Below are 10,637 nucleotides of genomic sequence, written 5' to 3'. Positions count from 1 at the left end.
TGGTTCAAACAAAAGTTCATGCATGGACTTTAAAGATTCTCCAGCTCTCTGTTCACCTGCATCCAGCTTGTGGATATTTTCTAAATCCAGATTCTATATCCCTCTCCACTTTAATTTTGCTCCCTCTGAAAGTGGTCAGGTTATAAATGCAATTTTCTTTAAAAAAAAAATACAAACATCTCCCAAGACATTTTACTAGTTTCATGGACACTTTCACTATGACGATTTTTTAAAAAATTATTCTTTCATGGAATGTGGTCATTGCTAATTGCACTCAGACTATTTCAGAACACAGTTAAGAGTCAACCACATTGCTGTGGAGTCACATGTAGGCCAGACCAGGTGAGGACAGCAGATTCAGTCGTGAACCCAAGATTCAGTTAATTGACTTTAAATTCCACTAGCAGTCATGGTGGGATTTGAATCCATGTTTTCAAGCATTAGCCTGAACATTTGGATTACAGGTCCAGTGATATCGCAACTACACCACCATCTCCCCCTGATGGATTGACAAATTCCATTAACTATACCCAGGGCGAGTCATTGCAATTACCATCTGGTGGTGTGATTTTGCTCTTTTATTCTAAGTGGAGAATTCCAATAATTGCCATTCCATCTCACTCATGAGCCCTGGGGGAACTTTATTGTTCAATTCAATCTTCTCAGAATGTGGTGTCTGTAGATCAGAGACAGAAATGTTTGCCTGCATCATCACTGGGTGAAAATCCTGCAACTGCTTACCTAACAGCATTGTGGGAGCACCTTCACCACATGGACTGCTGCGGTTCAAGAAGGTCAAACATCATCTTCTCCACAGGCAACTGGGACTGACAATATATGCTGGAATCGGTGGAGAGAGAAACAAAATGAATGATTCAGGATCTGTAGAATGAATTACAGACAACAAAAATAATGCAAAATTTGATGATCAATATAAGCTCAAAAGCAGAAGAGCTGGTAAGCCAGCGGCACATGGTCGGGGGATGGGTAGCAGTGGAAACTTCATTTAGCTATGGTTGGCAGAGGGAACAGTAAATAAAATGCGAAACATAACTAAAATGCATTCATTATTAGAGACAGAGGAAGTTAGAGAATGGCAGAGAGGTGATCAAGGAGGGCAGAGGTGAAACAGAGCAATGGATGGACATGGATTCAGATCCACAGTAAAGGAGTAACACCAGCCCCAGAGCCATGGAACCTCTCAAAGAAAACATAGCAGAGCATGAAAAGCTATTAATTGTAAACAAATGGTCAAAAAAATACTCACCTCTGAAACAATTTCAGTTTTCGATTTTAAACTCTCCTACTGGAGCTGGCAGCTGGAAAGATATCAGGAGTTGAAAAGAAGCATGAGAGGAGCCGGGAAGAGAAGCGCAAGAGGAGCTGGGGGTTGAAAAGTGCGACAGGAGCCGGGAGTTGAAGAGAAGCGCGAGAGGGGCCGGGGGTTGAAAAGCGTGAGAGGAGACGGGAGTTGAACAGGAGCGCGAGAGGAGCCAGGAGTTGAAGAGAAGCGCGAGAGGAGCCGGGAGTTGAACAGGAGCGCGAGAAGAGCCGTGAGTTGAAGACAAGCCGAGAGGAGCCGTGAGTTGAAGACAAGCGCGAGAGGAGCCGTGAGTTGAAGACAAGCGCGAGAGGAGCCGTGAGTTGAAGACAAGCGCGAGAGGAGCCGGGAGTTGAACAGGAGCGCAAGAGGCGTCGGAGGTGAAGAGAAGCTAGGAGAGCAGAGGTGACTGAGGGAGTTCGGTGATGAGGGAATGAGGTGATCCTTTGAGTACTGTGAGTACGGGTGGGTAAGTATTTACTACTTTTATTGCTTATAGTTTTTAAGGTCTTATTTTGTAGTTCGTTGTTTGTAAGGGCTATATTCTGTAACAACAAGGAGCAGGGAAGAACGGCCCTTGAGTAATTGATATTAAGTATCTTCCAAAAGGGGTAAGCAGAAACAGGAAGGCAGGTTATTATCTGAATGGCTTTAAATTGAGAGAGGGGAATGTGTAACGAGACCTGGATGTCCTCATACACCAGTCGCTGAAGGTAAGCATGCAGGTACAGCAGGTGGTAAAGAAGGCAAATGACCTTCCTAGCCAGAGGATTCAAGTACTGGAACAGGGATGTCTTGCTGCAATTATACAGGGGCTTGGTGAGACCACACGTGGAATATTGTATGCAGTTTTGGTCTCCTTATCTGAGGAAGGATTTTCTTGTTATTGAGGGAGTGCAGCAAGGGTTTACCAGACTGATTCTTGGGATGGCAGGACTGTCATATGAGGAGAGATTGAGTCGGTTAGGATTATATTCGCTGGAGTTCAGAAGAATGAGGGGGGAATCTCATAGAAACCGATAAAATTCTAACAGGACTAGACAGGGTAGTTGCAGGAAGGATGTTCCCGATGGTGAGGGGTGGGGGGGGGGGGGGGGGGGGGGTGGATCCAGAAGCAGGGATCACAGTCTGAGGATACAGACCATTTAGGACTGAGATGAGGAGAAATGTCTTCACCCAGAGAGTGGTGAGCTTGTGGAATTCACCACCACAGAAAGTAGTTGAGGCCAAAACATTGTATATTTTCAAGATGGAGTTAGGTATAGCTCTTGGGGCGAAAGGGATCAAAGGATATGGGGAGAAAGCGGCAGCAGGCTATTGAGTTGGATGATCAGCCATGTAAAGGCACTAACACATTTTAAAATTGATGATCTGCAATCAAACTTGGTTCTAGCAAGTCATAGTTAAGATAAGATTAGAACCTGTGAACTGGCATTAATAGGTTAATGAGAACAGAAAATGCTGGTAAAACTCAACAGGTCTGGCAGCATCTGTGGAGAAAGAAATCGAGTTAATGTTTGAGTCCGTATGATTCTTCTTCAAAGCTTAAGAAGTCATACGGACTTGAAGCGTTAACTGTGTTAGCATTTTCTGTTTTTATTTCAGATTTCCAGCAAACCACTCATCAAAAAGTTTTTTCTAACATCATGTTTGCTTCTTTGGCAAATCACTTTATATCTGGGCAACAACTCATTATTTCCTAATTTCCGAGGCTTGCTTAAAAGGATCTGGATGCAGAGAATTATATAAAAATAGAATGTGTATTTAGCCTTTAGGGACAACACCCTGGAACGATTTGAAGAGAATCCCAAGATCTCTGAAAAGCCTACATCAATGAGAAGAAGGGATGGGTTTGGAGAACCGCGAGGGAGCAGTTTGGACCGGGTTGCCATCTTTGTAGGGGGCAATGTTTTTAATGACACGGAAAAGTTTGTTCCCCATAGTTCAGAATGGTGACAACTTGACCATCAAGCTGCATTACCCCTTAAGTCCCAACGTCTTATTGATGAGGCAGTGCGGTGCACAGAAGGCAAGAAAAGGAAGCAAATCCTGCTGTCCTGATCCCAATGCCTCATGGGAATTTCTGCCCTACGTGTCCAAAGACCCACATCTTTGTTCAGCGAGATGAAGATCCATTGCAGAAACTCATGACACTGATTAGACGTCATCCTCAAATCAAGGGACTGCTAATGACGACAAAAGGCAATGTGCAGCAGGGCATTTATGCGATCACCCTGGGCCAGGAAGCATGAGAAGTGAATGTTATGAATTTCCATCATGGACTGACAGGGATAGATTTTGGAAACTCCTTTTACATCGGGTTAGAAGGGGAGGATTCACTTACAGTGAACCCAAACCAAGAAAAATATTTATATTGTCTGAATTTCTGGGTTTCAGAACTTGAGTGGCGGCTGGAGTCACTGTTGTGTATCTGCGAGGCAGAAGACTACATGGATAGCACATTTAGGGAGGTGATCACACCACAGGTCAGAAGCATCCAGCCCAGAGAGGGAATGGGTGACCACCAGGCAATCTAAGAGAACCAGGCAGGTAGTGCAGGAGTCCCCTGAGTCTATCCTGCTTGCTAATTGGTTTTCCATTTTGGATGCTGATGACGGCGATAGTTTCTCAGGGGAGTGCAGCCAGAGCCAAGTCTGTGGCCCCACAGGCGATTCAGCTGTACGGGGAATGGGGAGGAAAAAGAATGGAAGGGCAATTGTGATAGGAGATTCCATAATCGGGGATCAGACACGTGTTTCTGTGGCAGTAAATGTGACTCGAGGATGGTGTGTTGCCTCCCTGGTGCTAGGGTGAAGGATGTCACGGAGTGGCTGCAGGACATCCTTCGGGGGGAGGTGGATCAGCCGGAAGTTGTGGTCCACATTGATACCAAGACATAGGTAGGAAGAGGGATGAGGTCCTCAAAGTAGATTTCAGGGAGTTAGGAAGCAAATTAAAAAGCAGGAGCTCAAGAGCAGTAATTTCAGGATTATTCCCAGTGCCACGTGCTAGTGAGCACAGGAATAGGAGGATTGATCGATTAAATATGTGGCTGAAGAATTGGTGTAGGAGGGAGGGCATCAGATTTCTGAGGCATTTGGACCAGTTCTGGGGCAGGTTGGACCTGTACAAGCTGGACAGATTACATTTTAACAGGACTGGGACTGATATACTCACAGGGAGATTTGCTAATGCTGTTGGGGTGGGTTTAAACAAGCTTGTCAGGGGGGTGGTCTAAATTGGAAGAAAGTAAAGTTGGTAACAGGAAGTAGTATTGAGACCATAAGGCAAGAGAAACAAAGCAGAGCTTTGGGTATGCTTCGAATATGAAATTATGTCAAAAAGACAAAGTTAAGGGCACTCCACCTGAATGCGCACAGCATTCGTATTAAGGTAGATGATCTAAAGGCACAAATAGAGGTGAATGAGTACGATATAATTGCCACTACAGAAACATGACTGCATGGTGACCAAGTCTGGGAACTGAATATTCAAGAATATTCGATGTTTAGGAAGGACAGACAAGAAGGGAAAGGAGGTGGAGTTACGCTGATAATAAGGGATGGGATCAGTGCATTATAAAAGGGAGGATCTCAGAGAGGGAGAACAATGCGTGGAATCTGTTTGAGTGGAGCTAAGAAACAGCAAAGGGCAGTAGACATTGATTGGAGTTGTTTATTGGCCACCAAACAGTGGTGGTAATGTGGGACATGGTATTAATCAGGAGATGAGAGAAGCTTGTAGCATGGGCAATGCAGTAATCATGGATGTCTTCAATCTGCATATAGACTGGGTAAACCAATTGAGCACTAAAGCTGCGGAAGACGAGTTTCTGGAGTGTGTTGGGATGGTGTTCCCGAGCAGTATATTGAGGAACTGACAAGAGAACAGGCTATTTCAGATCTGGTATTATATAATGAAAAGAGGCTAATTAATAATCTTGTTGTAAAAGACCCTTAAGGGATGAGTGACCACAATATGATAGAATTTCACATTATGTTTGAAAGTGAGGTAGTTCACTCTGAAGCAAGGGTGTTAAAGTTGAATAAAGGAAATTATGATGGAGTGAGGGATAAATTGGCTGAGATGGATTGGGAAAATACATTAAAAGGTATGACTGTACATTGGATAGTCTTCAAAGAACCATTACATAGCTTACAGCACCTATGCATTCATTCAAGGTGCAAAAACCCAAAAAGTCAGTCAACCGTGGCTGACAAAGGAAGTTAAGGATTGCATAAGACTAAAAGAAAAGGCTTATAAAGTTGCCAGAAGGAGTAGTAAACCTGAGGTTTGGGAGGTTTTTAGAATACAGCAAAGGAAGACCAAGAAACTGATAAAGAAAGAGAGAATAGAATATGAATGCAAACCAGCAAAAAATATAAAAGTGGACTGTAAAAGCTTCCATAGGTATGTAAAAAGGAAGCGTTTGGCTAAGACAAATGTGAGTCCATTACAGGCAGAGTCAGGAGAATTCATAATGGGGAACAGAGAAATGGCAGAGAAGCTAAATGATTGGTTTGTATCTGTTTTCACAGGAAGATAAAGGGAATCTCCCAGATTTAGAGATCCAAGGGACTAGGGAGAATGAGGAGTTGAAGGAAATTGGTATAAGTCAGAAGATTGTCTTGAAGAATTTAATGGGACTGAAAGTTGATAAGTCACTGGGACCTGATATTCTGCACCCCAGAGGGTTGAAAGAGGTTGCTATAGAGATGGTGGATGCACTGGTGATCATTTTCCAAAATTCTATAGATTCTGGAATGGTTCCTGAAGATTGGAAGGTAGCAAATTTCACCCACTATTTAAGAAGGGAGGGAGAAAGAAAACAGGGAACTACAGACCTGTTAACCTCAAACCAGTAGTAAGGAAAATGCTAGAATCCATTATAAAGGATGTGATAAATGGATACTTGGATAATCATGATCTGACTGGGCATAGTCAGCATGGATTTGCGAATGAGAAATCATGTTTGACGAACTTGTTGGAGCTTTTTGAGGATGTTACTAACGCAATTGATAAAGGAGAGTCAATGGACGTGGTGTACTTGGATTTTCAGAAGGCATTTGATAAAGTGCCCCAGAGGAGGTTGATTAGCAAAATAAAAGCAAATGGGAAAAGAGGCAATATACTGACATGGATTAAGGATTGGCTAACAGAAAACAGAGAGCAGGAATAAGCAGCTTATTCTCATGTTGGCAAGCTGTGACTTGTGGGGTACCTCAAGCATCAGCGCTTGGGCCTCAGCTGTTCACAATGATTTGGATGTGGGGACCAAATGTAATATTTCCAAGTTCATGGATGATACAAAGCTAGGCGGGAATGTGTGTTGTGAGAAAGATGTGAAGTGGCTACAAGGGGAGGCGATGGCGTAGTGGTATTGTCGTTGGACTAGTAATCCAGAGACCCAGGGTGATTCTCTGGGGACCTGGGTTTGAATCCGGCCATGGGAGATGATAGAATTTGAATTCAGTTAAAATCTGGAATTAAAAGCCTAAATGATGAAACCATGAAACCATAGTTGAATATTGTAATGACCCATCTGGTTCACTAATGCCCCTTTAGGGAAGGAAATCTGCCATCCTTATCTGGCCTACATGTGACTCCAGACCCCACAATGTGATTGAATCTTAAATGCCCTCTGAACTAGGGCAATTAGGGATGAGCAATGAACACTGGCCTGGCCAGTGATGCCCACATCCCATGAACTAATAAAAAAAAAGAAGGATTTGGACAGACTGAGTGGGCAAGAATATGGCAGATGGAATATGATGTGGAAAAATGTGAGGTTAACAACTTTGGTAGAAGGAACAGATGTGTAGAGCATTTCCTAAATGGTAAGAGATTAGAAAGTGTAGATGCACAAAGGGACCTGTGTGTCCTTATCCATAAGTCACTGAAAGCTAACATGCAGATGCAGCTAATGGAATGTTAGCCTTTATCGCAGGAGGGTTTGAGTACAGGACTAGTGAAGTCTTGCTTCAGTTATATAGAAGCTTGGTTAGACTGCACCTGGAGTACTGTGTGCAGCTTTGGCCCCTTACCTCAGAAAGGATATTTCATAGAGGGAGTGCAACGGTTCACCAGACTTGTTCCGGAGATGGCGGGACTATCTTACGAGGAGACCTTGGGAAAATGGGCCTGTATTCTTGAGAGTTTCAAAAAATGAGAGGTGATCTCATTGAAACCTACAAAATACTTAAAGGAATAGACAGGGTGGATGCAGGTAAGATGTTTCCCCTGGTTGGGGAGTCTAGAACTAAGAGACACAATTTCAAAGTAAGGGGCAAGCCACTGAGGACTGAGGTGAGGAGAAATTATGAGGGGCATGGAGAGGGTGGATAGGGAGCAGCTGTTCCCCTCAGTTGAAGGGTCAGTCACAAGGGGTCAAAAGTTCAAGGTGAGGGGCAGGAGGTTTAGGGGGGATGTGAGGAAAAATTTTTTTACCCAGAGGGTGGTGACGGTCTGGAATGTGCTGCCTGGGAGGGTGGTGGAGGCGGGTTGCCTCACATCCTTTAAAAAGTACCTGGATGAACACTTGGCACGTCATAACATTCAAGGCTATGGCCCAAGTGCTGGTAAATGAGATTAGGTAGGTATGTCAGGTGTTTCTCATGTGTCGGCGCAGACTCGATGGGCTGAAGGGCCTCTTCTGCACTGTGATTTTCTGTGATTCTGTGATACTCAGAGGGTTGTGAATTTTTAGAATTCTCTACTCCAGAGGGCCGTGGAAGTTTGGTCACTGAGTATGTTTAAGGTAGAGATTGATAGATTTCTGATTAACAGTAAAGGGCTATGGGGATAGTGTGGGTAAAAGGCATTTAAGTGTTTGATCAGCCATGATAGTTTTGAATGGCAGAGCAGGCTGGATGAGCTGAATGGTCTTCTCCTATCCCTATGTTTCTATCCTGACTATTATTGATTGCTTCTGTTGATTGACAGGGTACCAGAAGCTGAAGTCAGTTTTCAGGAGTATCTGAAAGAAGGAAAGGAAGATAGAAAGGTGGAGAGGGTTAGGGAGGAAATTCCAAAGCTTAAGATCTTGGCAGTTGCAGATGTGACCATCAAACATGGAGCAAATAAAATCAGGAATATTTGGGAAGTTGGAATTAGAGGAGCGCAGATATCTTGGAGGTAACAAAGGGATGGATGATGGTTTCAGCAGCAGAAGAGCTGAGGCTGGGCTGGAGTCCAGCGATGTCACTGAGGTGGAATCTAGTCTTGACGATGATGCCAATATGCGGTTGGGAGCTTGCCTCGGGGTCAAATATGACACTTATGTTTCAGACTCAGACTGTCGTCAAGGAGAGGGCTGGAGTCAGTGTCTAGGGTTGGTTGTGGGGACTGAAGGGAATAGCTTCAGTCTTCCTAATGTTTAAATGGAGGAAATGTGTTTTCAGCCGGTACTGGATGTCAGACAAGTCAGGACGGAGTGTAACTTGGAGGGGAGATTGGAGGTGATGCTGTTCACATACATCTGTTATCCTGTTCCTCTAGGTGGTGGGGGTGGAGTGTTTTGGAAAGTCTGTCAAAGTTCTGGTCAAGTTGCAGAAATAGAAAATCCCTCTCCTTCTCTGCGTCTGATCCCAATCCTCTCTCACTCTCCTCTCCACATGGAGGCTCGAGTCTTGTGTAGACCCAGACCGGGTAGCAGGTTCCCTTCCCTGAAGGACATTAGTGAACCAGTTGGGTTTTTACGACAATCCAGCAGTTTTCATGGTCACTTTTTCCTTGTGCCGGCCGCACAAATTACCAGATTCTTTCAGCTCAGTTTCACAACCTGCCTTAGTGTTTGTGTGGGGTCTCTGTCACCTTTTTTTCTGTTTTAAACTGATTTCACAGGGTGTCAGAAGGAGAAGATTTACATTATGGAAACTGAGACCAAACATCACATCAGGATCTGACAGAGTCGCCCAGTTTATCGTAACTTGAATACATGGATTTTGAACATGGAAGGAAAAAGCACCAATCACAGTGGGGAGAAACCTTACATGTGTTCTGTGTGTGGACGAGGCTTCAGCCAATCATCTGGTTTGTCAAGACACAAGTGCATTCACACAGGGGAGAAACTGTAGAAATGTGGGGACTGTGAGGAGGCATTTGGTTACCCGTCTGAACTGGAAACTCATTGACACACACACTGGAGAGAGACGATTCATCTGCTCCATATGTGGGAAAGGATTTACTCGATCATCGAACTTGCTGACACACCAGCGAGTTCACACTGGAGAGAGGCTGTTCACCTGCTCTGCATGTGGGAAAGGGTTCACTGATTCCTCAAACCTGCTGAAACATCAGCGAGTTCACACTGGGGAGAGGCCATTCTCCTGCTCAGAGTGTGGGAGGGGATTCACCCATTTATCCACCCTGTTGAGACACCAGCGAGTTCACACTGACGAGAGACCTTTTAAATGTCTGGACTGCGGGAAGTGCTTTAAAAGTTCTGGGGAGCTGATGTCCCATCAACGTGTTCACACTGATGAGAGACCTTTTAAATGCCCACAATGTGGGAAGTCCTATAAAAGTTCCAGGGAACTGATGTCCCATCAACGTGTTCACACTGACGAGAGACCATTCAGGTGCTCTCACTGCGGGACTGGGTTCAAGCGATCATCTCAACTCATTGTACACCAGCGACTTCACACTGGGGACAGGCCATTCACCTGCTCTAAATGTGGGAAGGGATTCACTCAGTCATCCACCCTGCTGACACACCAGCGAGTTCACACTGACGAGAGACCTTTTAAATGCCCAGACTGCAGGAAGTGCTATAAAATTTCTTGGGAATTGATGTCGCATCAACATGTTCACACTGACGAGAGGCCGTTCAGGTGCTCTCACTGTGGCATTAGGTTCAAGAAATCATCTCAACTCACTGTACACCAGTGAATTCACAACGGGGAGAGGCCGTTCACCTGCTCCGAGTGTGGGAAGGGATTCACTCAGACATCCCACCTACTGAAGCATAAGCGAGTTCACAAGTAACTACAATGATTAGATTTTGCTGTTAATCACATCCAGGACTGAACCATGTTCAGTGGTGTCTGTTCCTATTCATGTTAATAAATCCCAGACCAGTTATAGGGGAAAATATTGTTGACAAGAGAAAAATAAATCAGCTTTGTACTAAACATGCATTGTGTTGAATCTTTTTTTGTTCATTCATGGGATGTGGGCCTCGCTGGCTCGGCCAGCATTTATTGCCCACCCCTAACTGCCCTTGAGAAGGTGGTGAGCTGTCTTCTTGAACCGCTGCAGTCCATGTGGTGTAGGTTCAGTATCTTTCCTTACAGACATCATAATGGTTTGATACAAC

At 44.5% G+C, this 10,637-nt stretch overlaps 1 pseudogene; it reads left to right on the top strand.

Annotated features, from left to right (window-relative positions):
• Nucleotides 1–9,286: 9,286 nt before the first annotated feature.
• LOC121270384 lies at nt 9,287–10,345 on the top strand (annotated as a pseudogene).
• The last annotated feature ends 292 nt before the right edge of the window (nt 10,346–10,637 follow it).

Source organism: Carcharodon carcharias, chromosome 27 (assembly GCF_017639515.1).
Source record: "Carcharodon carcharias isolate sCarCar2 chromosome 27, sCarCar2.pri, whole genome shotgun sequence".
Lineage (NCBI taxonomy): Eukaryota > Metazoa > Chordata > Chondrichthyes > Lamniformes > Lamnidae > Carcharodon > Carcharodon carcharias.
This window is presented reverse-complemented; position numbering and strand designations above follow the sequence as displayed.